At 33.5% G+C, this 26,251-nt stretch overlaps 1 protein-coding gene across 4 annotated transcripts in view; it reads left to right on the top strand.

Annotated features, from left to right (window-relative positions):
• Positions 1-26,251, top strand: part of LOC115210951 (nociceptin receptor-like) — a 178,982-nt gene that overhangs the window by 126,804 nt on the left and 25,927 nt on the right. For 3 of the 4 annotated variants that reach the window (XM_036502235.1, XM_036502234.1, XM_036502237.1), the window contains one exon: positions 16,766-16,817. The exons of the other annotated variant lie outside the window; for it this stretch is intronic. The gene's annotated coding sequence lies outside the window, so the exon portion shown is untranslated. The remainder of the gene's footprint in view (positions 1-16,765; positions 16,818-26,251) is intronic. 4 annotated transcript variants of the gene reach the window in all.

The following is a 26,251-nucleotide window of genomic DNA, read 5'->3' on the forward strand; positions in this document are numbered from 1 at the left end:
TAAACAGTTAAATGACACTACCTGCATGTGGGGGGGGGAGACATTTAATTTTTTTTCTTTATATCATTATATTCATAATTTCATTCGTATGTTTTATGTACCCCACTGTGTCGTGTTGTCTGTCCTTGTATTGTCCCTTCTTTGTAGAGCCAAGGTGCTCATAATAAAGAAAATAGTTCGGAGTCGAGTGAAGTTGTTCAAAGTCGTAAATTTGTTACACTAAAGGTTAGTTGATGTTTACAGTTGCTGTTAAAATTATTATTGGTCAAATTGTTAGTTGTTTTTGTGCTGCTTTAGCAGCGATTTAAAGTTGTACTTTCTCTTGATAGTATCAAGAGATAAGCAACGAGAATGTACTATTCGAAACTTAGTGGTTCCGAATTTTTCTTTTCGGAGGAGGAGTCTGTTCGTGTCATCGAAAGAATGGATGAAGTTCTGAAGAAGACAAGTTTTGCAGAGGCGGCGGAGCTTAGAAAGAGGGAGGTAGACCTCTCCAACATCGAAAGTTACAGAAAAATGGTAACTAGAGTAGGTGGTGACGTTAAGCTGTTACCACCCCAGAAGAAAATGGAACAAATTGACAGAAAATATGTGATATACAAAGTATATTCGATGGAAAACAGTAGAATTGAACATGTGGAAGAAAGGGTCATTGAACAGACATTGTGCTCGGTCTGATCAGACATTATGTATCTAGCCAGAGGGAGTAAATTTGGATCCATAATAGTATTATTCAAGTCAGAAGCAAAAGCAATACAGAACGCAACGAGAACAATAAAAACAAATAAAGTGGTCCTTCTACCCACAGAAAGGACGTTAAGGATAAGAGTGCAGGGGATTCCACCAGAAGCTGATGTGGCTTGGGCCGTGGCGTCTATTCTCCTGGGTAGCGAAAAGGAGGTGGCCATCCTCCAAGCAACAAAAACGGACGGCTCAGTGTGGAAGGGACAGACGGTCGACCTGATTATACAAGCTGCGGTGGAGACACTGGAATATTTAGCGGAGACTGTCAATTGGTGAACTGGTTTTGAAAGTGTGGGTGGAAGGCAGGACTCTTCGCTATTTTAAATGTGGCTAAAAGGGCCACATTAGGGCACACTACCCTCTACAAAAGCAAACAACAGAAGAAATGCCGGAAAGGAAGCAAGAGGATGAAATAAAGGAAGAATGGAGAGTGGTAGATGGAAAAAGGAAGAAGAGAAAAAGTGTCATGTGGAACTCCAAACGTTGCCCACCCCACCCATAACTTCTGAGACCCACCCTCTCGCTACATACACCGAACCCACCCATTCCCCCCCTAGACAACCTAAAAAGAAAAAAAGAATCTTTGCTAGGTGTTTCTTCCTGTTTTGACGTCTCGGAGGACATGCTGGTCTATATATAATAGGTCGTTTGTCCATTTGGAACTTTTGCTGCATCCTTTCTGCTCTTCAGGCAGTATATCTTCCTCTTCATGATACTTATATATATATCCTTTGCAATAACATTTGTTAGCAACTTCCACATCAGTGGAATGCAGGTCATTGGTCGATAGTTATTTGCTATATTCCCTTTCTTTTGATACTTCACTATCAGCGACGGTTTACATTTCATAATCCATTCAGGAAAATCTCACAGAGAAACGTTTTAGCAGCACAGAGAAACGTTTTAGCAAAAATCCTGAGCCAAATCCGACCCAAGAGATTTCCAGTTTGGCAACCCTTTCAAGACACTTTTCTCCTGTTTCTCTATTTTGGCAAATCTACGTTATTTCAGGTTGTCCAGAAGCAGGATATGGTTTATTTTCTAACCACTTCTAAATTTGTAGGATGATTTAACCTCTCTCAGTGTCAGTGTAAGGGGGATAAAGGCAACCACGAATAGTAGTGGTGAGTGGATCATCTTGGAATATTCCCCTACTTATGTAGTCTTCACCTAACTTATCTTGATCTGATGTTATAATATTCTATTTTGGCATATCTTTTACCTTTTTAATTATTCTGCATCGCCATTGTGTTTCACTTCGTGACTCCAAATGTTTCTTCAGAATTCATTTGTCTATTCTTTGTTAGGCGGTGCATTCGATGTAGCATCTCCATTTAGTTCCTTGTAAAATCTACTTTGATCTACTTCAAACAAATTATTTCGTCTAAAGTTTTCAATTCTGTAACTGTATCCCTTGATCTTGGCAGCTTTTGCTTTTATACTTTGTTTTAATTCTTCCATTACTGTCTTATATCCTTTTTTGTTTCAGCCAGTATTTCCTTTATATTCTTTATGGAATCCAGGTTTTACTCTATCCCCGTGGCTAAGAATATCTACCCTCGCAAGGGCATTTCGCAACTGCTCTACTTGGTCTTGTAACTTCTTTTCCCACTAGGGTTCTCTTTCTTTCATTGGGGATTGTGATATCTTGACACCAAATCTTTCCGTTATGACCATTGGTGCAGCATATATTAATTTGTTGGTTGTGGTGATATTAGTTTTCATCTTGTCTAATACTTGGTACCCCTCACTATTTTATTCTATTTTCTATAGAATATATTTTATTCTATTTTATTCTTCATCTTTTTTATTGATAGTAACCCTTTCTTTCTTCTGATTAATACCATGTAGTCTATCAGCAATTATAAAGCCTTCATCAGAAAAGTTATGCTCTGGTTCCTCGTGCACAGTTATGTGGCACTTGAACCTGTATATCCCCGCTTTTACTGTCATTGACATCTATTTGTATTACATTGCTATTTTCCGTCTGGAAGACTCTGCGTTTGCTTTCTTTGATTTGTACTTCTGTTAAGCAGCCTTTCTTTCTTATCTATCTTACTTGGTCACTTGTTCTCTTTCGGGTTACATCTTACGTTCCTTTATCAAGCCATATCTCTCCAATTCTGCCCAAATCTGTTATGTTCACTTCGGATATAACTTTCCATCACAGTTGCATTCAGTCTGCTCCAGCAAATTACTCCTCCTTTCTTTCGTACCGCAGTAGCTAGATGACGACCGGGTTACCGTGCTGTGCAGTTGACCACCAGCTGAGCGAGAGATCTTCACCGTTATCAGTTTCAATCTCATTTACGCCGTTGTTCATTACATTTGTATTTGTCATTTTCACTCAAAGATGATAGTTTTGGTGATGAGTTGACGCAACCACCGGCGTTTTTATTGAGACACCATTATCATCATCATCATCATCATCATCATCATGGCTGTGTGGTAAGAAGCTTGCTTCCCTGCCACATGGTTCTGTGGCACCTTGGGCAAGTGTCTTCTACTATATCCTCGGGCCGACCAAAGTCTTGTAAGTGGATTTGGTAGATGGAAACTGGAAGAAGCCAGTCGTATATATATATATATATATATATATATATATATATATATATATAATATACAGTGAACTCTCCCAAAACATTAGCAGGTTCGTGGCTATAGACGAAGATACCTGATTGAAGTGCTGTGCAATGGAACTGAACCCGAAACTACTTGGTTGTGAAGTGAGCTCCTTAATCATACACCCATCTCTACACCTACATTTGTATACATTCACTGCATGCGTATGGATGTCGTACGTATAGACACACATTGCTTACTGTAGCATCGTACACCTTAGTCTGTGTGTTCATACGTATGAGAACATGCAAGTTAGCATCTTAACTTCCATTATCCCTGTTTATTTCTTAAACTATGTATGTCTGTTTTCTGTGTGTTTCTTTTTATATTTGCCTGTTGACGTGTGCCTAAATATGATTATTTTCTATCCGCAGCTTGACTCCATCTGTTCGCCTACAGAGTTACACATGTGTATATTAATAATGTTTTTCATAAGCTGCTTCTTGCGGTCGTTAACCTTACAACAAAAACCACCTCTTTCCTACCTCAAACTGAGCGGCTTCCTTTCCATCTTTCTCATTTTTCTTTCCTTTTCTTCTTCCTTTTCAATCATACCCTTTCTTCTTTATTTTCTACCATACCTTTTCTTTCGGCTTTTATTTTCACTCTACCTCCAATTTCACCCAGGCTTAAATTCTCTTTATGTGTCTTTCCATCAACGTTTTCCTCCCATGAGCATGTGCAAGGACTAACTAAAAAATGAACATGAAGTTTAATATGTCGTATAAGCATAGTGAAAAATTTTGAATATTATAACGAATGTTGGATGCCTAAAATGGAATAAGAGTATTTTATTGAATAGAATTTTACCCTCTGAAAATTAGGAGTCGAATGATATTTAGAGTAGTAGAAATAAATCAAACAAGTCGATACAGCTGGCATAAGTCTGAATGCAAAATATAAATGTTCAAGCAATGATATAAAAGCATGGAGACAATTTCATGCGAGAAACTTGAAGAAAGAATTCGTTAAGTTCCATATTTCAAAATATTATATAAATATATTTTTTGTGTTGAGTGATCTTTTCTCTTCCTTCTATTTACATTTTCGTGTTTATATCTTCATATTACTCCTTAATAGAGTAAAAACCTTTTGCATAGGCATAAAAAAACACAAACTAACTATGAAACTATAATGGAATTATAGTTTCATAGTTTGAATTCTTCTACCCAAAATTTTCCCAATCATGTTAAAGAAATCTTCCCTCAGAGAAACCTGAACATTTCATAAGAAAAATCAAATGGTTGTGCAGATTATTTTGACAAACTCAGGCTAGTGCATATTAATTTGGCATACATATACCTGGAATTCTCACTGAGAACTTTATTCGCAGAAGAGCATACTACCTTCGGAGAAACAAAAATTTGAATGAGACCTTTTGAATTGGGTAAAAAGAGTTAGCAGCGTATTAATTTCCAACTACTACTAAAATTCTTTAAACAAGAATTTAACATAGCTACGAAATTCCAGGAAAATCAATGTATCACTGGATAAGACGAAAATATCTTTAATAATATTTTCGAAAAAAAATTATACATAAATCTAAGCTTTAAATCCAAAGGCATTTCCTTCTATTGTAGAATAATTTTTCATCGGTTATAGCATAGCTTATTGTTAACAATATATAGCACCGCAAATAACTTAATATTACAGAATGCTAAATCTTCCATAACTAAGCCTACTCGGGTTTAACTTTCTGTTTACATCATTATACCAATTAGAGAATTATTTTTTTGCCTGGATGGAGATCTATTTTGTTATTCGATAAAACATCCAAAGTTGTCTAATGGTTTGATGTCTCCATGTTATTCTACGACGGGACAAAATCACTGGAAACCATATTGCAGACTTTTTGTATGAAATTATTTCTTATGAACTAGAACAGATCTCGTTAAAGCAATATGTTTAAGAATTACTGTTGAAATTATTCGCAGCATACTAGGGTGGGCCGAAAAGTTCATAAACTATGAAGAAGTGATACTAAAGCTGTGAAACCTTGCATGCATTAATTTCAACACATATTAATAGCTGCATTATTTTATTTGGGTAAACTGACATTTCACTGCTTAAATTCTTCATGTAAATGGATAAAATTTGGCATCGTGGTATTACCAAGTACCTTCAGGGAAAGGATTTAGCCCTCAAACACATGGTTGCTACGTTAGGAGATTATGCTCTAGTTTTATCAGCAGTGCAAAAGGGGGCAGATAAATTTAGGAGGGGAAGGGAAAGTCTTGAAGATGACTCACGGTTGGGACATCCTGCAACTGCCACCATTGAAGCAAACATTGACTGAGTTTATTACATGGTGATGGATGACAGCCAATTGATAATAAATTAAATAGCGAAGACTATTAACGTATCCTATGAGAGAGCTAAGACCATTCTGCGCAATGAACTTGGCCTAATAAGGGTTTTTGCTTGGTGAGTGCCACATCTTTTGACACCTGATCAAAAGCGCCCCAAGCAGATCACATCACGGGAAAATCCGACATTGTTTGAGGCAGATCCAGCTGGTTTCTTTGAACATTTCGTAACCCAGGACGAGTGTTGGCCAGAGACAAAGAAACAATCCATGCAGTGGAAACACCTCTTCTCATCTGCTCCAAAGAAGGTCAACATCGTTTTATCTATAGGGAAGGTGATGGCACCGATTTTGGGGATGTAAATGGCATTACCTTAATTGACTATCTTCAAAAGGGTCACACCATCGATGGAGAGTATTATGCCAACTTGCTGAGGCAGTTACGAAAGGCTGTCAATACGAAAGACCCAGGAGAACCTACGAAGCGTGTCTTGTTTGATCGGGACATTGCTCCAGCTTACAAGTACAGTAGATGACGTGTGTGGCTGTGGTTTTGTACTAGTCGATCGACCTCCCTATTCTCCTGATTTGACTCCATTAGACTATCATCTGTCTCCCAACATGAAAAACATTTGGCTAGGAAGCAGTATCATGTCTGCTGTTAATGGATTTTTTGACCAACAGAATGAAAGTGTCTTCACCAGAGGAATCCACGCACTGCAACACCGATGAAAGAAGTTTTGACCACAAGGTGGACTATGTTAAAAATGAAACCCCATTTGATCACATTCCATAAGAATATCTTGGTCAGCCCATAACCTGTTCAGCCGACCCTCGTTGTTAAGTATCTGGATATTAACCTAAATTGTGAAATGCATACATTTTCCTTATCATGATAATAATAGCTTTTCTACTTTAGGACGAAAACTGGTTCAAAGAGGCCATTATGAAATAATGAAACAACAAGCAACATCCAAACAACAAAACTGAAACATTTTTTGCTGAGTGATATTCTGTTAGCAAGTTTCCGATTCCGCCCACCTTCTTTCTAAGAAATTTTAGTCCCAAATATTAACAGGCATATGTCCTCATTTACTTTACAAAAGGCACGCTTTTTAACCCTTTTCCTTGCTATAACGTGCCTTTTCTTAAAATTGGATTCACAGATAAAATACATGGTACAACTGGATGTGTGTTCTTAAGCACATGAAGTATATCAAACATACCATATGGTATAATCAGTTTATAGTTTAAATTACAAACTCAAGAAACCAAAAGCTTTCTAAATTTAATCTTCTTCCATTTTCCTATGAATCATTGATATCATAAGATTTTTCAAAGAAATTCAATTAAGGTAGGCAACAAATTTTATAAACCTTGTAGCATTTTTGTCAACCATTATAATTCCTTAAATCTTTACAACAACAATAATGCTATCTCTTCCCATATTTATAACTGCATTACCTCTAACAAAGGCATTCTCAACGTTAGTTATATTTCATAAAAGCTCTAATGTAATATATATAAAGTCGGAAAACAATAGTATCGCTAGAAATGATATTGAATTGCGAATTATTGTGATGTTCGTCATTATCAATATATCTAATCGTGAAGCCGCAAAAATGATTTTCAACAACGTTATGGAAGAACTTTCTTGTTTTTAAAGCATTCGAAGGTTACACTTTCGTCAGCCTACTCCATAACATCCGTGATAGTTTTCGTTAAAATTTACACTGGGAATGCTGAAACATGGAGTTCCTTAATAATTGAAAATGTTAACTAATTCTTTTCGATAATTTCCTATTAAAACAAAAAGAAAAGTAACTGAAAAAATTTGTTGTATTCGAAAAAGAACATGCTGATTATCAATCTATCTGTCTATGTATGTATGTATGTATGTATGTATGTATGTATGTATGTATGTATGTATGTATGTATGTATGTTATCTATCTATCTATCTATCTATCTATCTATCTATCTATCTATCTATCTATCTATCTATCTATCTATCTATCTATCTATCTGGATGGATGTGTATCTATATCTATCTGAATATAAATATATATCTTCCTAGCGTTTTCATGAAATGTATGTATATATAATTATATACATATATATGTATGTACATATATTTGCATGAAGGTGTGTATGTAAGCATATTTATATATACATACATATACATATACACACATACATATATATTTATACAAATATGTATATTTATATATAGGTACACATATATATATATATACATTTAAATATATATATGTATGCCTGTATATGTATATATATATGCATATAAAATAATTGTATATATATATATATATATATATACATATATGATGGCAATATTAGAAACTAAAAGCACTTGCCCGAAGCTAAAACGTGCAACACACTTACTGATGGGATTAGATTTCTGATTATCCTGTGGCATGTACTCTACTCCTTCCTTTCAAATTAGCTACTTAAATCGATATTTTTTACAATCTTAAACACTTCGTTTTTTACATCCCAATTGATGAAACACTTAACGTTACAATTATTATATATAAGGTTTATATCAGAGTAAGTCTCCCCTCCTTCACTCGCAAATTTTAGATTTGAAAACACAAGATTTCTCTCTCTCTCTCTTTCTCTTTAACTATCTATATATGCATATATAAATATGGACACACACTCACACATATATATGTATATATACACACACAGGTATATATGCTTATATATGTGTGTATATATGCGTATGTCTTTGTGTACGTTTGTGTGTGTATATACGTATACATACACATATTTATATAAATATGTGTGTACATATATATACATATACATACATACATATATATATACACACACACACATATATATATATATATATATATATATATATATATATATATATATATATATGTATGTATATATATATATATATATTATATATATATATATATATATTATATATATATATATATTATATATATATATATACTACCAGTATCGCCCGGCGTTGCTCGGGTTTGTTTCGACCCTTTAGAATTGGAATTTTTGGAAAGTAAACATTTTGCGTTATGTAGCTTTCTGGTTGAAATACACCGAAAAATGGCGACACAGCAGTAAAAAAATCGTAAGAAATAGGGATTTTCATAGAAAAAAAGCATCTTTTTGATGTAAATAAGTTTTGGTCTTAACATGGTCCAATTTGAAGTTTTTCTTCTACAGAAGGAAGAGCAAGCCTTCTTCTATCATACTCTCAATTTTGGTCAACTTGTGCCACAGGGTCTCGGAGGAGATAGTGTTAGTTGAGGGCTACCAGACCTGTCATACACAGACAACTTCAGCTTTATATATATAGAGATACAGAGTGAAGAGAATAAATTCTCGTCTAAATTACGCAAAAATGAAAACACTGATATCTTATTTTAACAGATATATTTACCAAATTACATAAAAATATCTTGAAATACTAAGGAGTAAATTTATTCAATTAAATCGCTAATAGCTTCAACTACGGTCTCCAAACGACTTCAGAATCTCCTGCAACCCTTCTGGACGGTCTCCCTGTTTAAAGTGGTGAATGCTGCCATAATCCTTGCCTTCGATCCATCTTTGCTGTTACGAGGATTTTTTGGGGTCTCTCACTCAACTGCGTTCCACACATAGTAATGAGGTGGGTTGCAATCTGGGGACTTAAGTGGCCAGATGTTCCAGTTGCAGAAATTGTCTGACAGCCATGACTAGGTCCTTTTGCTTGTTGACAGACAGGGCTTCCAGCAGAACGATCAGAGTGAGTTTTTCTCGTTTGAGAAAAGCCAAACCATGTTCGGTTGGAGGGAATGCTTAAGTTTGTTCAAAAGTTTTGTAGCTCGGTCTTTTTTCTTGCTCTTCATAGGTTGGGATAAAAATTGGCCCTTTCACATCTTGAATGAGGAATACCGAATGTCTTCCTGCACTAATTGCCTGATACGAAACTCATACACGGACATATCCGTGGCGACGGACCTGATTGACTTCAAGCGATCGTTGTCAATGATGGCTTGAATCTCACCAACAAATTCAAAAGTTGTTTTCTGATCAGAACGATCAGAGTAAGTATCCCGAGCTGCCGTACCTTCATAATCACCATTAGACTCATCCAACTCTTTCTGAATCCTCTGCACTGTCCTCAGATTAACACCCAAACACTCTGAAATGTTCGTATTGTAGCTTACGATGCGAATGCCAAGCAGTATAGCGTGTCGTTTCCAAATTTCTGGAATTTGTGTCATGGTGCTGTTTTCTCACAGACGGTGCCCAACTGACCCTACTATACTGTATAATCGACAAAATCAAAGCATGCGCGAAATATAAAATATAAGATAACGACAATTTACATATCGCACCCTGAATATACATATATAGTGGCTGTGTGGTAAGTAGCTTGCTAACCAACCACATGGTTCCGGGTTCAGTCCCACTGCGTGGCATCTTGGGCAAGTGTCTTCTGCTATAGCCCCGGGCCGACCAATGTCTTGTGAGTGGATTTGGTAGACGGAAACTGAAATAAGCCTGTCGTATATATGTATATATATGTATATGTATGTGTGTGTATATGTTTGTGTGTCTGTGTTTGTCCCCCTAGCATTGCTTGACAACCGATGCTGGTGTGTTTACGTCCCCGTAACTTAGCGGTTCGGCAAAAGAGATCGATAGAATAAGTACTGGGCTTACAAAGAATAAGTCCCGGGGTCGATTTGCTCGACTAAAGGCGGTGCTCCAGCATGGCCGCAGTCAAATGACTGAAACAAGTAAAAGAGTAAAAGAGTAAAAGAGTGTATATATATATATATTATATATATATATATATATATATATTGTAAGTCATATTAATTCAGCACTTCAAGTATGCTGGAGACAGGTCGCTTTTCGCCCTATCTCCCGTGATATAAGATATATATATAGTATATATATATATATATATATATATATATATATATATATATATATATATATATATATAAATCACAATATGTGTATGTGTATTGGCTAACGCGTACATTTCAACAATTCTCAACCGATTTCCACCGAACTTTATACGAACATTACTTATGTCCTAAGGATGGTCATGCACTATAACATTTTGCCCAGAGCTTCCGCGTAGAAGGACAAACCGTGAAAAACAGTGGTTTACACGGGTTTTTCTCTAATTCGTTGTATGTACCTAGTTTTTTTGCATCTAGGGTCGTCCATAATTTTTTACCCTGTATGGTCGTATATTAGAGAATCTTTTTAGTGGTTTTCACATTTTCTATTTATTATTTATTTATATGCTGTAATTATGCATTATTACTTTCTTTTTTTTTGTATGTGTATCGGTATGTTTTGATTTTGTGTTTTTGGTTAGACACTGTTATAAAAGTGAAAGGATTTTATCTATTTATTTATTTCGACTGTTTTCCATACTTTTTAAATCTATATAGTCGTATATTTGCATTACAGAATATTGTTTAGGTATTTTCACCTTTTTAATATATATTATTTGTCTGCCTTACAATGCAACATCTTTTCATTGCGAACTGCTAAAGATTCAAAGTAGTATTCGTGAACTGAAGTCGAACTCTTCATGTTTTTATTTTTCGTTACCTGCAGTCAATTTCAGAGTCGTCGCACACTGTAAGCACGTAGTAAATACATTTCTTTAAATCTACTTTTTCAAGTAGCTTATTGTCATTTTTGAACATACCAATCATACTTCTCTCCTAAAAAATAGTTCCCTTTGCTGTTGAATAAAATAAAGTCACAGAGCTGAAGTTTCAACGCTTTCCTTCAATTCCCTTACAAAATGTAGGTGATTGTTTCTGACAAGAAATTTCGCTTTCATGTAAAACAACAATATTTGGTAGTCATTATGAGTAATCTACTCTCAAAACACTTCAGTAGCTCTGCTTTGCATAGCTTGCAAACTTATAGGATGTATGATCATTAAAAGTGCAACGACTTCCACAGTAACCAACCTTCAATTTGGTCTTCTGTTCTTAGGTTAATCGGAAACATAGATTGCCATGCTACTCATACACCAAAGCAGCTTAAACCGTGCAAAGGACGAGTGCATTTGCAAGTATATATATATAGATATATATAATATATATAATACATATATATATAATATATGTATTATATATATGATATATATATATATAATATATTCATATAATATATATAACACATATTTATATAATATAGATATCATATATTTCTTTGATATATCTATATATGTACATAATATATATATATATATATATAATATACTATACTATTTGGCATCAAGTACTATACGAATACCCGCACAGGCCGCCATTGCATGGTACTGTCCACTGCATCTCACATAAGAACAAGTTATAGCAACAGCCTCGGTTTCAGAGGAACTCAGCTCTTTAATGCCCTGCCAAAACAATTGAGGGACCGACAAGGCATGGGTGTAGAGGTTTTCAAAAAAGAAAAACTCGACACTTTCCTATCCACGACACCAGACGAACCGATGGCTCGAAATCAGACACAGTTGAGGTCAGCGATGTCAAATTCTCTTATACACCCGATGTGCCATCGAAAGTCTTGATTGGACTACATCAGCTGCCGGGGAAATGCCATGCAATGAACGTGTAGAGAGCACATCATAAGCAGGGAGTGCCATGGTGGTGTTCCAGCACGACCGCAGCCACTTGGGTAAAAAGCATAAAAATATATATATATATATATAATACATATATAAAATATATATATAATATATATATTATATATGTATATAATATATATAATATATATGTAATATATATAATATATAATATATACATATTATATATATGATATATATAATATACATCTAATAATATATATATATATATATATATATATATATATATATATATATATATATGTATGTATATCAGGTAATCCCATAAGTTCTGTCCGATTTTGGAATAAAGAAAACAAGTGATCAAATGTTATATTTAATTGAAATTTAATCATCAATGTACTTTCCCTGATTATCTATGACTTCTTTCCATCTATTTACAAGCTTTTTAATCCCATCAATATAAAACTCTTTTGGCTTCAAAGCGAAGAACTCTGAAATGTCAGTTTCGACCTCCTCCTCGCTTGCGAAAGTTATGTCCTTCAAATGATTCTGTAAACTACGAAACAAATGGTAGTCTGAATGAGCAAGGTCTAGAGAATAAGATGGATGAGGAATTTTTTCCCAACCGAACTCTTCGATCTTCTCTGATGTGATCTTTGTAGTGTGGGGTCGCATATTGTCCTGATGAAACATCACTCCTTCTCGATTAACTAAAGCGGGTCTTTTTCTTCCAAGCTTGGTTCAAACGCTCTCATTGCTGACAGCAGACTTGAGCATTGATTGTTGCATTAGGTGGTAACAATTCAAAGTGAGTTACTCCTTGGCAATCCAGCCAGATAGAGAGAAGAAACTTTTTCCATTAAGTTTCCTTCTTGGTTGTGGTTGAGCTTTTTCCCTTTTACCAAGCCACTGCTTACGACGCTTAACATTTCGATAGAAGATCCATTTTTCGTCATCAGTCACAAGTCTATCCAAAAAGGATGAAATGATTTCGTGAGAATGGCGAGAAGAGCAGATGTCAACTCGGGATTTGCGGTTGCTTTCGGACAATTCGTGAGCCACCCATTTTCCAAGTTTAGGAAACTTTCCAAGTTGTTGAAGATGACGGAGAACAGTTGTATGGTTTGAACTAAGCTTTATTGCCAATTCTTCAAATGATAATGCAAGATTTTCATCAAGTAATGCTTCGAGGAGCTTATCATCAAACTCAACTGGACGTCCTGTTCGATCTTCATCTTCAAGGCTGAAATCTCCACTTCTGAATTTTGCAAACCAAGTTCTTACATTCAGGCATTCTTTCTCATAAACTGAGTGCATGTTTCGAGTCGCTTCGGCTGCAGAGTTTCATTTCATGTACTCATAAAACATTATGTGCTTTAAATGCTCTTTGGATACTTCCATGTTAGAAAGGGTTTTAATCATAGTAATTTTAATTCTGTTATTCTGTAAAATAATATCTAATTGGTTTAAATGTACACAAATACATAAAAGTAATTTTAAATTCCATTAAACATTCTAAAATACTATTAAATTTCATTCAATTTTAACAAAGGTAAAAATCGGACAGAACTTATGGGATGACCTGATATATATGTATATATATATGTATATATATATACATGTGTGTGTGTGGGGGGGTATATGTATATATATATGTATATATATATGTATATATATATATATATATAATATATATATAATATATATATATATATATTATATTATATATATATATATAATATATATATATATATATAAACACACCAGCGTGATTTCCATATCATCACATCATAGGTCGAACGAAGATCAAGAATTCAAAGAAATTGGCATGTGTAATATTCTAAGCTACATAACAATTAAAATTTCAACATCAGCGCTTTAATTTATCAGAAGCACCACATCAAACCAATGAGATTATCTCTATAATATAGAAGCGAATAGAAATACCCATTATTCATTTGGATCGTTGATGGGTTGTAGTGTACGTGATTTAGTTCAAATGCTTGGTATCATCCGCAGAATTTATGGTGCGTTTACAGGTCATATCTCCCCCACCGCTTTCTCTATCTATCTATCTATCTATCTATCTATCTATCTATCTATCTATCTATCTATCTATCTATCTATCTATCTATCTATCTATCTATCTATCTATCTATCTATCTATCTATCTATCAATCTATCTATCTATCCATGTGCCTGTTTGAAAATTATACATTCATTGGTAATAAAGTAAGAGGCTTTATTTTTAGACAAGGATAACCACAATAAATTGCGTGTTAAATATTTATATTAAACTGTTTGTATGCTACATATGTCAGAGTATATTTATATTATATTAACTCTACCCCATTTTTGAGAGGACGTATGTGTCATTTAAAGCTTTACAATGTGGAGGACAAAAGGAATGTTTAGTTAACATGTTTATTATATCCATTATTATCATAAATATAATAGAAAAGAAAACATAATTATATAGAAAAATGTCTGCATGTATATATGCATGAATGTAGGGATTAAAGCATAAGAATAATTATATATTCAGTACATGTTATGTTTATTTATTTATGCGCCCTTTTCAAGCCTAGCCGGGCTCATGGGCCCGGTTTCCCGGTTTTTATGGCGTATGTTCCCACCCACCCAGCTGAACGGGACGCCAGTCCATCGCAGCGTTACTCAAGAAACAGGAAGAGAGAGTGAGAGAAAGTTGGGGCGAAAGTGTACAACAGGGGTCGCCACCACCCCCTGCCGGAGCCTTGTGGAGCTTTAGGTGTTTTCGCTCAATAAACACACACAACGCCCGATCTGGGAATCGAAACCGCGATCCTCCGACCGCGAATCTGCTGCCCCAATTACTGGGCCGTTGCACCTCCACATATTATGCAAGGAGAAGTAAAAGGAAGTGAGAGCACATCTTGCAGAGAAAAGTGACAGAGTTCCATGTGAAAAGTGTGGTTGCTTTGTTTGAGGGTTCAAATCGCCAACCTTTTGTAATCCGCGAGCAATATTTCTAGAAACTTCGAAAAACATTTTGGCGGAAAGTTTATATAACTTTGCTTTAATGTCTGCTGTCGTTGACTGACATGTCTGTCGATAAACATAGGCATTGCCTTTTTTAAGTGTGTTCATACATTTCTAAACGAATCTTGCTCACGTGAGCCTAAACACAAATTTACTGAGATAAATACATATGTGTGCATTTATAGATAAGAAACTTGGCATGTGACAATCATATTTTGATATTTTCCTTAGGTTCAGTTTCATTTACTTACGACTGGTAGTAGCATATCATGTAGATTGATTCGAAAAGCATAGGAATGCATTGCACGCCTAAGAAAACATAAACATACGTGCAAATTGAATAATAGTGCGTATACAGGCGCACGTTGCTAGGATATACACTTTACACCTGACTATATATCTAACCAACTTGACAGATCTCACAGAAGACTGCATCAATTATATAACTATGCTTCACCTTCTACAAAAATCTTGACGGATTGTATATATCATGCACTGACTCGCATCTTATATTTATATATTATAGAAATATATGCACCTTAAACAAACAATTAGCATCTTAATAAAATGCACCACACTAGGAAAATGTATTTAACATGCACATAGCGACGTACAAATTTTATTAACCTAGCATGTAAACATACGACTTGTTCCTAAAATCAATACAATATATATATATATATATATATATAATATATATATATATATATATATATATATATATATATACATATACATATACAAACAAAGTTGTATTTATCTATACTGATGCATATGTTACTTGGAAATATTCGCACTCATTGATGTACATGCACACATACAAGGCAAATTTGTACACACAGATATACGAACGTGAACGGATAAATGTTGACATATATGTTTTAGAAGATGAAAGCTAGAATTCTTATTACAAACCAATGTTCTACGTATTAGCAAAACTATATATTGATAAAATTCAGACAGCGTTACATGTCAACATTCTTGCAATCATCAGTTGCTTCAAATTAGAGACAAATACCTTGAGAAAATGACTAAGTAATTATATGTCTCCAAGTTTTTACCTTTTGAGATACAAATTGTAAGGAAAATTGATATCGCAAACGATTACTTAAGTAATGCGTAAGAATTGATTTTTCAACTGGCATGCAGAGCTCCGTATCAAATAAAACAAATAAACAAAACATATAAACAAATATAAGATGGGAATAAATAAATAAACGAACATCGACGTAAGAATTCCGGAAATAGTGCAACAACGCTAGAGGCAAGGAAAGTTCGATACCAGATTGATCCTGGTTTATTTAGTTTTATATACGATTCTGTCTACAGACATGATAAAATAACGTAGAAAATGGCTTGCGCTAAAAGCAGGCGAACTTCATTTGAATGAATGAATGAAAGTAGAGCAAATGTAAATAAACAAATAAATGAATAAATTAATTCATTGAAATTTTATTTCTTGCAGTTTTGTCTCGAGGAGTAAAAAGCAAACTGAGATATTAGAGAATTATATGCAGGTATGTATTTATGCACAACTGTCTGTCTGTCTGTCTCTGTCTCTGTCTGTCTCTCTGTCTGTGTCTCTGTCTTTCTTGCTCTCTCTTTCTCTCTCTCTCTCTCTCTCTCCTTATATATATATATGTTTATATGTATATACATATATATATATATATTCACACACACACACATTTATTTATAAATATATGTGTGTGTATAAGTATCAATATATATGCACGTGTGTTTGTGTGTGTGTGTATGTGTGTGTGTGTGTGTGTGTGTGTGTGTGTGTGTGTGTGTGTGTGTGTGTGTGTGCGTGTGTGTGTGTGCTTGTGCGTGTACATACTACGTTGTTAGGTAGCTTTGGCTGAAACCCATTGATAATTACTCAATACTTTATAATGTTTTATGTGGTAGAGGAAAAGAAGTAGGCCAACAGGAAGAGAAAATAAATGATTATCCTAGAACAAAAGAGGAGGAAAAGCATTCAGACACCATTAGATATGAATGCTGTCTCTACTTAAAAGAGTTTTAAGCGTTGTTGGCATTCATGCGGAAGAAAATAATTCACAGAAATGAATTAAAATAAGTCTGTTGGAGTCGAAATCAGAATTTGATAAATCCATTTATTTTAAATACGAACCTTACTAATAAGTATTGTCTAGCTATTATAGTAGGTGATTGCACAGGAGTAGTAAGATTTCTGACAGTAAGATGTATTCTCAAAAAAATCGTTGTGGGTTGTTTACTAGTGAATCTGATGGCGATATTAACGTTGATGTTCTACTTTCTTTTGAAGAATGCATTACGCATTTTATCACTCTATTATTTTGGGGAAACAAATTGCTATAATTAAAAGTGGAGTTTGATAGAAATCCAAAAGAATTTGTTACCAAGGATTTGAAATATATTCCTAAGTAATACTCCTGTTCCTAAGTAATATTTTATTAAGAAAATAGGAAATAATATATAAAGCAGAATTGTGTTTCCTTCCTTTCAACTTCTATAATATTGGACTAGGTATGTTATAACAATTAATCCAAAGTTATGGGCCTTGATAAGTACTTCTATGACTATCGGCTTACTTGCTTTTAAGGTATATGCATGATATACATATATACATATAACGGCAGATAAAAATGAACATTAGCCAAGACAACAGAAGCGAGATAATAAGTTTTCTCTTAAGATACATGTAGCTAAAATTTTCCTGTCCACTTATTAAGAGGGAAGCCACAATTAATAGACAATTAAAGACAAACTATAACTCTCCTTTGTTTTTTTGTTTCGTCGTGTAATATATTTTATAAAATTTATTCATGTATAACTATGGAAGATAAAGGTAATATATGAGTTGCTGTATTTACAAGCCAACTATCTCCTCCAATAAAAACTTACACCTTCTCTTCCTTGGTTCTTGAATAATCATTTATCTTCTCTTCACATCGGCCTATTCTCCGTCTAACCACACGAAACCTGACTTATTGTCAACAGTTGTCTCAGTACGCCTTGTTGTAGATCTCTGGTTTATCCACTCATGTTTTACTGTGTATAGAGGGCGAAGGAGAGTGAGCTTTCATACGAAGATCAGAACGAGTTTACTTATAAATTTCTGAAAAATGCATTTCTAATGAAATTTTGCAGTATCATTTAACTTATTCTTGTTTCAATCATTGGACTGAGGCCATGACGGAACACCACCTTGAAAGGTTTTAGACGAATGAATCGATCCCAGTAATTATTTTTCGAGCTTATTATGCACAACAGAGTCTATGAAAGTACTCCAGTGGAGAGAGTTATTACTGAACAGTATAGAAGAGAGGGGAAATAAAATGCCGATATAAGAATAACTTTACGTATAATAAAATGAAAAAATATATAAAATTATAACCTCCCCAGTATTTCATCTCTTACACAATTATGAGGAAGATAGTTAAATGAAGTTATAATATAATTTATTGTTGTATTAGATACGGATATACCAAGAACCAAGAATTTATTAAACAAGATTACATTAAAAGGAATAGACAGGCCACATTTATCTAACATAAATCTAGGTTTATGAGTATAACATATTTCTAGTTATTATCTCCCATTGAATTCAACCTCTCTAATATTAGTTTTAGAGAATTTTTCAGAGTGTTTTATTTTATCTATGTTATTCCCATAATACTTAGCGCATGACAGAGGGAGCGGCCATTTACACTCGAACGAAAGGAGTAAATATTTATGTCGATAAATATTCTTCCGTTTTTAATTTTTTTTTCTAGTTTTATTCAATAAGTTTATAACGTACGTAGTGGTTTTTTACTAAATGATCTTATTAAACACTATTGACTTACGTTTGACATAAAAAATGTTTTTTTTATACTTGTATAGATGGGGGTAAATCTTACACTGAATTATTAATTCCCATAATGGTTATTTATATATGTTGTAGGATTTGATGTGTTTATAATTTAGTCGTGGATGATTTCCTAAGGTTTAGAATTTTCTATATATATCGATATTGTAATTTAGGTGTTTAATTTTTTAAAAATATATTTGTAATTTATATATTTTTATCATATTTTTATTCTCATTTTTATTTTTTATCTAATATGACTTTTAATATGTATTTTTAACTTTGACACGTAAATAATAATAATAATAATAATAATAATAATAATAATAATAATAATAATAATAATAATAATAATAATAATAAGATAAATAGCATGAGGATGAACTGGTGGATTTATGTAGTTGGAGTAGGCTTGATACATACCTCAGCGCAGAAACACGTGTGGCGTTGATTAGAAATACCTTCTTTCGCCACAGACTAATAACGTATAACTTATATATCTATTTTTTTTATTTATTATTTATTATTTATCTATTTTTTCCGTGTTAATTGTTAACAAAGGAAAAACATACACATCTATTTATATATACATATATGTATATATATCATACACACACACACACACACACTTATACATACTAATACGTACTAATACATACTAATACATACTAATACATACACCAACCCCATACATACGCACGTCCAGACCTATCATACGCACTAATACTCTCTCATACACACACACACACACACACACCCTTATACATACTAATACATACTAATACATACACCAACCCTATACATACACACGTCCAGTCCTCTCCTACGCACTAATAGCTGGTCATTCAACCCTATTATCAACCCTATTATCTCCCTTTATTTCGCTCTCGCGTCTCATGTTTGATTTTTGACCTCTGGCCGAAATCAGATCGCCATGTTGATTCGTTAGTTACTGCACGCATTTTTTTCTCTCCTTCTTTCTGTGTTTTTTTCTCTCTGTGTATCTTTCTGTTGAAGAGCGTAGGCTCGAAACGTTAAAGACTTGTTTTATTTATATTTCCTGAGCGCCATACTAATACAATTGTTTGTTTGTTTCCCACCTGCCTTCGTCTTTTGTCTATTTTCATAAAGCTTCCCGTTATATATATATATATATATATACACATGTATATATGTGTACATATGTATGTATATATTTATATATATATACATGTGTATATGTATATATTTGAGGAGATTCGTTATAGGTATAAGAACATACCATAAACAAGTATAAAATATGGAGAAAAGATGCTGCAACAGAAATAGATTTATTATAAAACTGGATTCAATGCATACGTTCGTTTCGAAAAACAATGTAAAAAAAGTAAGAAAAAATTTGAATCATAATAATTATAATTATAATTGAAAATAGAAAATTAAAATTGAGAATAAAAATATAAATTAATATTTAATTTATGCATTGCCATTCTCGTCAGTGAGGAATCTTTTGAAGGATATCAAAAAAGTTTAATAAGATAAAGTAAAATGAGATAAAAATAAAATAAAATAAGATACAAGAGAACACACATGAGGCAATAAGGGAAATCGAGTAATTTACAAACCAAGTTGTGAACGGAAAAATAATGATATCAACAATAATAATGGTGAGAGAGACGAAAAATAAAAATTAAAATATATCAATGTGTATGCAAGTGTCTATGTGCAGTGAAATTATAACATAAAAATCTAACGGATGTGTTTAAAAAAATAATAATAATAAACACCGTTCTAGACGAAGTACAGTGTAAAGAAGGCTACCTGTGTTTATTAGAGTACAATGTAACAATTTCACTAGCATAAGAAAAACATAGAGGGTTATACGTATACATAATAATATTATTGAAAAACGAGTAAATATATATATATGTGTGTATTATTTACCAGGAGCTTAAAGCTGATGACCAAGACTATGTTTGAGAATAAAAGCAGAGACAAAACCCAAGTTTTTTTCAAAGAGAGACGGCGATTAAAGAGAGCGTAGGCCAGTGTATTCAACAGAATTTCTCAACTCAAAGAATTTGCCAGGGGTAGGAGAGGCGATTGAAAAAAATCGAAAGATAAGAAACAAAGACGAATATATGAAGGAGAAAATATATATTAATTCACATTTTATTTTTTATTAATTAATTCAGAATTTTATTTAAAATTTTATTCTTAATTTTAATTTTTTATTTTCAATTATAATTATAATCACTATGATTTAAATTTTTTCTTACATTTTTACAGTGTTTTTCGAAACGTACGTATGCATTGAATTCAGTTTAATAATACATCTATTTCTGTTTCAACATCTTTTCTCCATTTCTTTATACTTTTTATGGTATATTCTTAAACCTATAACAAATCTCCTCAAAAATTATTTTCATATTCTTATTACCTGTTTTGGCTGATTTTCATGAATATGATAAATACTTATTAGAAATCACCTTTTCTCTCTTTTTGGATCCCCCAAAAGTTTGAATAGTTCTTTCTGAACATAACTTTGCTCACATATATGTGTATGATAGACCGTTAGCTCCTACACACATTTTTTTCTCTCCTTGTTTCTTTTCTGTGTATCTTTCTGTCGAAGAGCGTAGGCTCGAAACGTAAAAGACTTGTTCTATTTCTATTCCTGAGCGCCATACTAATACATTTGTTTGTTTGTACTCCACCTGCCTTCGTCTTTTGTTTATTTTCGTAAATCTTCCCGTTATATATATATATATTATATATATATATATGTGTGTGTATGTATGTATGTATGTATGTATGTATGTATGTATGTATGTATGTATGTATGTATGTATATATATGTGTGTGTATGCATATATGTATACATGTATATATATATATATATTATATATAATATATATATATATATATATATATATATATGTGTGTGTGTGTGTGTGTATACATATATGCATATATATTTATATATATACATGTATATATATATGTATACATATATGTATATATATATATATTTATATATATGTACATATATACCTATATGTATATATATATACATATATATATATTTATACATATAAGTATATATAATTATATATATACATGTATATATGTATATGTATATATATTTATAAATATATATATCTATATATATATATATAATATATATATATGTATACATATATGTATATATATATACATATATATATATATATATACATATATATATATATATATATATATATATATATATATATATATATATATATATATATATATATATATATGGGGGTGTCTCAGCGTTTGCAAATACGCGTATATCTGCTGTAAGTTAAACATCTGAATATTTTACATTTTTCACCGTTCCAAAACTGGTTTTCAATTAAAATTTCTCAGTTAGCTGTCTCTTTTGGGTTTTATAAGGTTCAATTCCTTAAAACTTGCACTAAAGCAGTTACATAACTAAATACACCAATAACCAAAGGAATAAATCTAAATTTATAGCTCAGATATTGTATCTGCAGATTTCTCATTATTTCACACTTTGAATATTTCCTTTTAGTAATTTAACGTCTGTTGTACAACTGATTGCTTCTACAGTACACATATTTTTCTGTCCCAGATTCTTATGTGTGTAAAATGCTTTTATTTTACAGAGGTCTTAAGAGATTTCTACCATTATTCTTTCATGTGTGGTTGAGTACATCCACTTAATACTGTAAATTCTTATATTTCTTAGATTTTAATCTCTTTCATATAGATTATATTGTATAGTGTATTGGTCACAATATCATGCCTCTACATTGCTAGTGTTCTGATAGCATTTTAGAGAAGTCCATGTTAATTCCTCAGCGTCTCGCACTTCACTTTAGCAGTGTGTCGATCAGTTATCGAAGTTCAAACAGCTTTACTGCCGTTTAATATTATTTGGCAAATGTTTCCAGATTAAGCTAATCTTATACTGGTTCCTTTATTTCTAGTTTCTAGTTGAGTGAAAATATTAACTCATTAATAAATATTCTTACAAGAAAGATTTACTAATAAAATCTCTCTAAAGCAAGGATGTTTGTAGAAACTTTCCAGTTTAAGATTAAATGCATTCGAATGTTTAGTTTCGTCTCTTTACATTCTGAATTCAGACACCGTTTATCATTCTTCCTACTGCTTTTGTTATTACAACTGTTATTCCTATTAATGCTGTTCTTATTGTTTTTGTAGTTATTATAGTCATTTTGGGAATAATTCCTATTATCATAATAGTTTTGAACCTTTATGTTATTCGGGTTATTTTTATTGGTTTCTGAGTAAAGGTATTTAATTTTTTGCTTATAACCTGCTTTTTCTAATGCGCTTTTGTAGAATTCTTCATACTTATTAAAGATATCTTCGTTGGAAGAGAGGTGTGAGATTCCCTTGCTGATGCCTTGTACTAGTCCTCTTTTTATAAAGTTAGGATGGCTGCTAAGTGCATTTATATATCTAAGGTTTGTATTGGGTTTTATGTAATCTTGTGGTTAGGTTGTAGTTAGCATCTAAGTAGTTAATAGAATTATGCTCTTTTTCTATTGTAATCGTTAAACCAAAACGTTTAAAAAAAATTATATAGTTTTTTCTTTAATAGTTCTAGTCTCTTATTTGAAATGTTCATCAGGATAAATAATACGCCGTCTCTTTAGAGGCCTCCCCTGATCTCTGGGAATTCTTCCTGTATATGTGATATTAAGTAAATGCTTACTAAGTCGGTTACCTGTACTGAATCAGGAGTTCTCATAGTGATATCGAAGTTACCCATAATTTATTATTGAAATTTATTATGCATTTCCTCGCTTCTAAGATTACCTTAATTTCATTCATTGTTAGTTCGGTATGTTTTTAGGCGAAAATAAGAGCGCTATGTAGGGTTAATTTATGAGTAGTAATCCTCTATGTCCTTTTCTTTTTCTTTGCCTTTTTTCCCTTTTGATCATTTTGAAGATGTTTATTAAACGTAACGAGGTAAATGTAAATGGACACCAATTTGATAAATAGAAACAGATTTAATAGAAACAAACACCAATGATCCACTTCTTATTGCTCTTATCTTCTAAGTGTATATATATGTATATATATATATATGTATGTATATGTATGGGTATATATAAGTGTGTATATATATATGTATATATATGTATATATATGTGTATGCATATATATATGTATGTATATGTATGTATATATGTATATATATGTATGTATATATATATATGCATATATATATATATATGTATGTATATATGTATGTATATATATATATGTATATATGTATATATGTATATATATATATATATATATATATGTATATATACATATATATGTATATGTTAGTTAGTTAGTTAGTTAGTTAATTTGGCTCAAAAGCAAATAGCAAGGCCATGTAGGGGGACATGGAGTTAAGTACAGGGTGGTGTTCATGTAAAGAGTTCAGGCCACTTGAGGTCCAGGGAGGCTTTGAACAAAGCGGTCGTCGGCATCTTCACCATCTCGTCTGGCAGCTTGTTCCACGGATCCGCAACCCGGACGGAGAAAGCTCCTCTCCTTCGATTGAGATGAAATCGTCGCAGGTAAAGCTTTTCGGAATGACCCCGCAGCCGACGCTTCGGAGCAGGAGTGAAGAACAGCTCTTTCGAGAGGTTACACTTCCCGCTTATGATGTTGTGGGCGAGAATGAGATCACCACGGCGGCGGCGTTTTTCAAGAGAATAAAGGTCGAGCGTCCTCAGCCTTTCTTCGTAGGACAAATTTTTGAGACCATGAACCATGCGGGTAGCCAGCCTCTGGACTCTTTCGAGATGCTGTATGTCTTTGAGGAGATAAGGAGAAGAGGCTTGAATCCCATACTCCAATATGGGTCTCACCAGCGTGACATAGAGTGGCAGGAATATGGCTGCTGTGAGCATTCCGAATGACCGTCGAATCAAAAACAGAATTCCGCGCGCTTTGTTGGCAGCATGGACGCACTGGGCCGAAGGCGAAAAGGAGGAATCCACCAAGATACCCAGGTCCTTTACCTGATCGGTCCTCTCCAGCAGCAGACGACCCGGCTCGAAATCAAGTTGAGTTGCAGGAGTAGAGCCGACAGGCAGATGACAGCACTTTGACACGTTCAGACACAGGTCCCAATCGTTAGACCACTTCCAAATTTGGTGGAGGCATCGACGAAGATCCTCTATACTACCGCGAGGAGCGACCAGTTTGATATCGTCGGCAAATAGAAGGGTGTGTTGCGTGAGGTCGTCGGGCAAGTCATTTATGAAGACTAAGAACAACACGGGCCCAAGCACTGAACCTTGAGGCACGCCACTGCTCGCACTGGAGACGTCGGACCGCGAACCATTAACTTGAACTTGGAAGGAGCGATCTGAGAGGAAGGCACCAACCCATCGTACAATATCCGGATGGAAACTATATGCTTGAAGCTTGACAAGTAGTAGGCGGTGGTTTACCGAGTCAAAAGCTTTGGCAAAGTCCAATAAAACGATGTCAACAGCATCACTATCATCGAGGATGCGCGTCACCAATTCTTCCATTACTAGTAAGTTGGTCAAGCATGATCTCTTCGGCACGAAGCCGTGTTGGGAATCAGTGATCGAGGCTGTGTTTAGGAGGTGGAGCATCATACTATTCTTAAGGATGGTTTCGAACATCTTGCTGATTATTGATGTAAGGGAAACCGGTCGGTAGTTAAGCGGGTCTTCGCGGCTCCCTTTCTTGAAAATTGGGCAGATTATCGCTGTTCTCCAGTCTGCAGGTATAACACCCGTCGCCAATGACATATTGAATAGTCGTGTTAAGGGCTCGCAGATGACCGGAACCAACGCTTTGATAACCCGTGGGTGTATGCCGTCAGGGCCGTGGCCCTTGTTGACATCGAGGCCTTGAATAACACGTTTGACTTCGTCCCGCGTGATGATCAATCGAAGCATTGGAGGTACCGATCTATCAAATGGAGGGGGTTCACGACCATCATCTTGTTTGTATATATATGTATATATATGTATATATATGTATGAATATATATGTATATATAGATGTATATAAAGATAGATGTATGTAAATATATATATGTATATATAT

The sequence above is a fragment of the Octopus sinensis genome, linkage group LG4, assembly GCF_006345805.1.
Source record: "Octopus sinensis linkage group LG4, ASM634580v1, whole genome shotgun sequence".
In the NCBI taxonomy this organism is placed as follows: domain Eukaryota; kingdom Metazoa; phylum Mollusca; class Cephalopoda; order Octopoda; family Octopodidae; genus Octopus; species Octopus sinensis.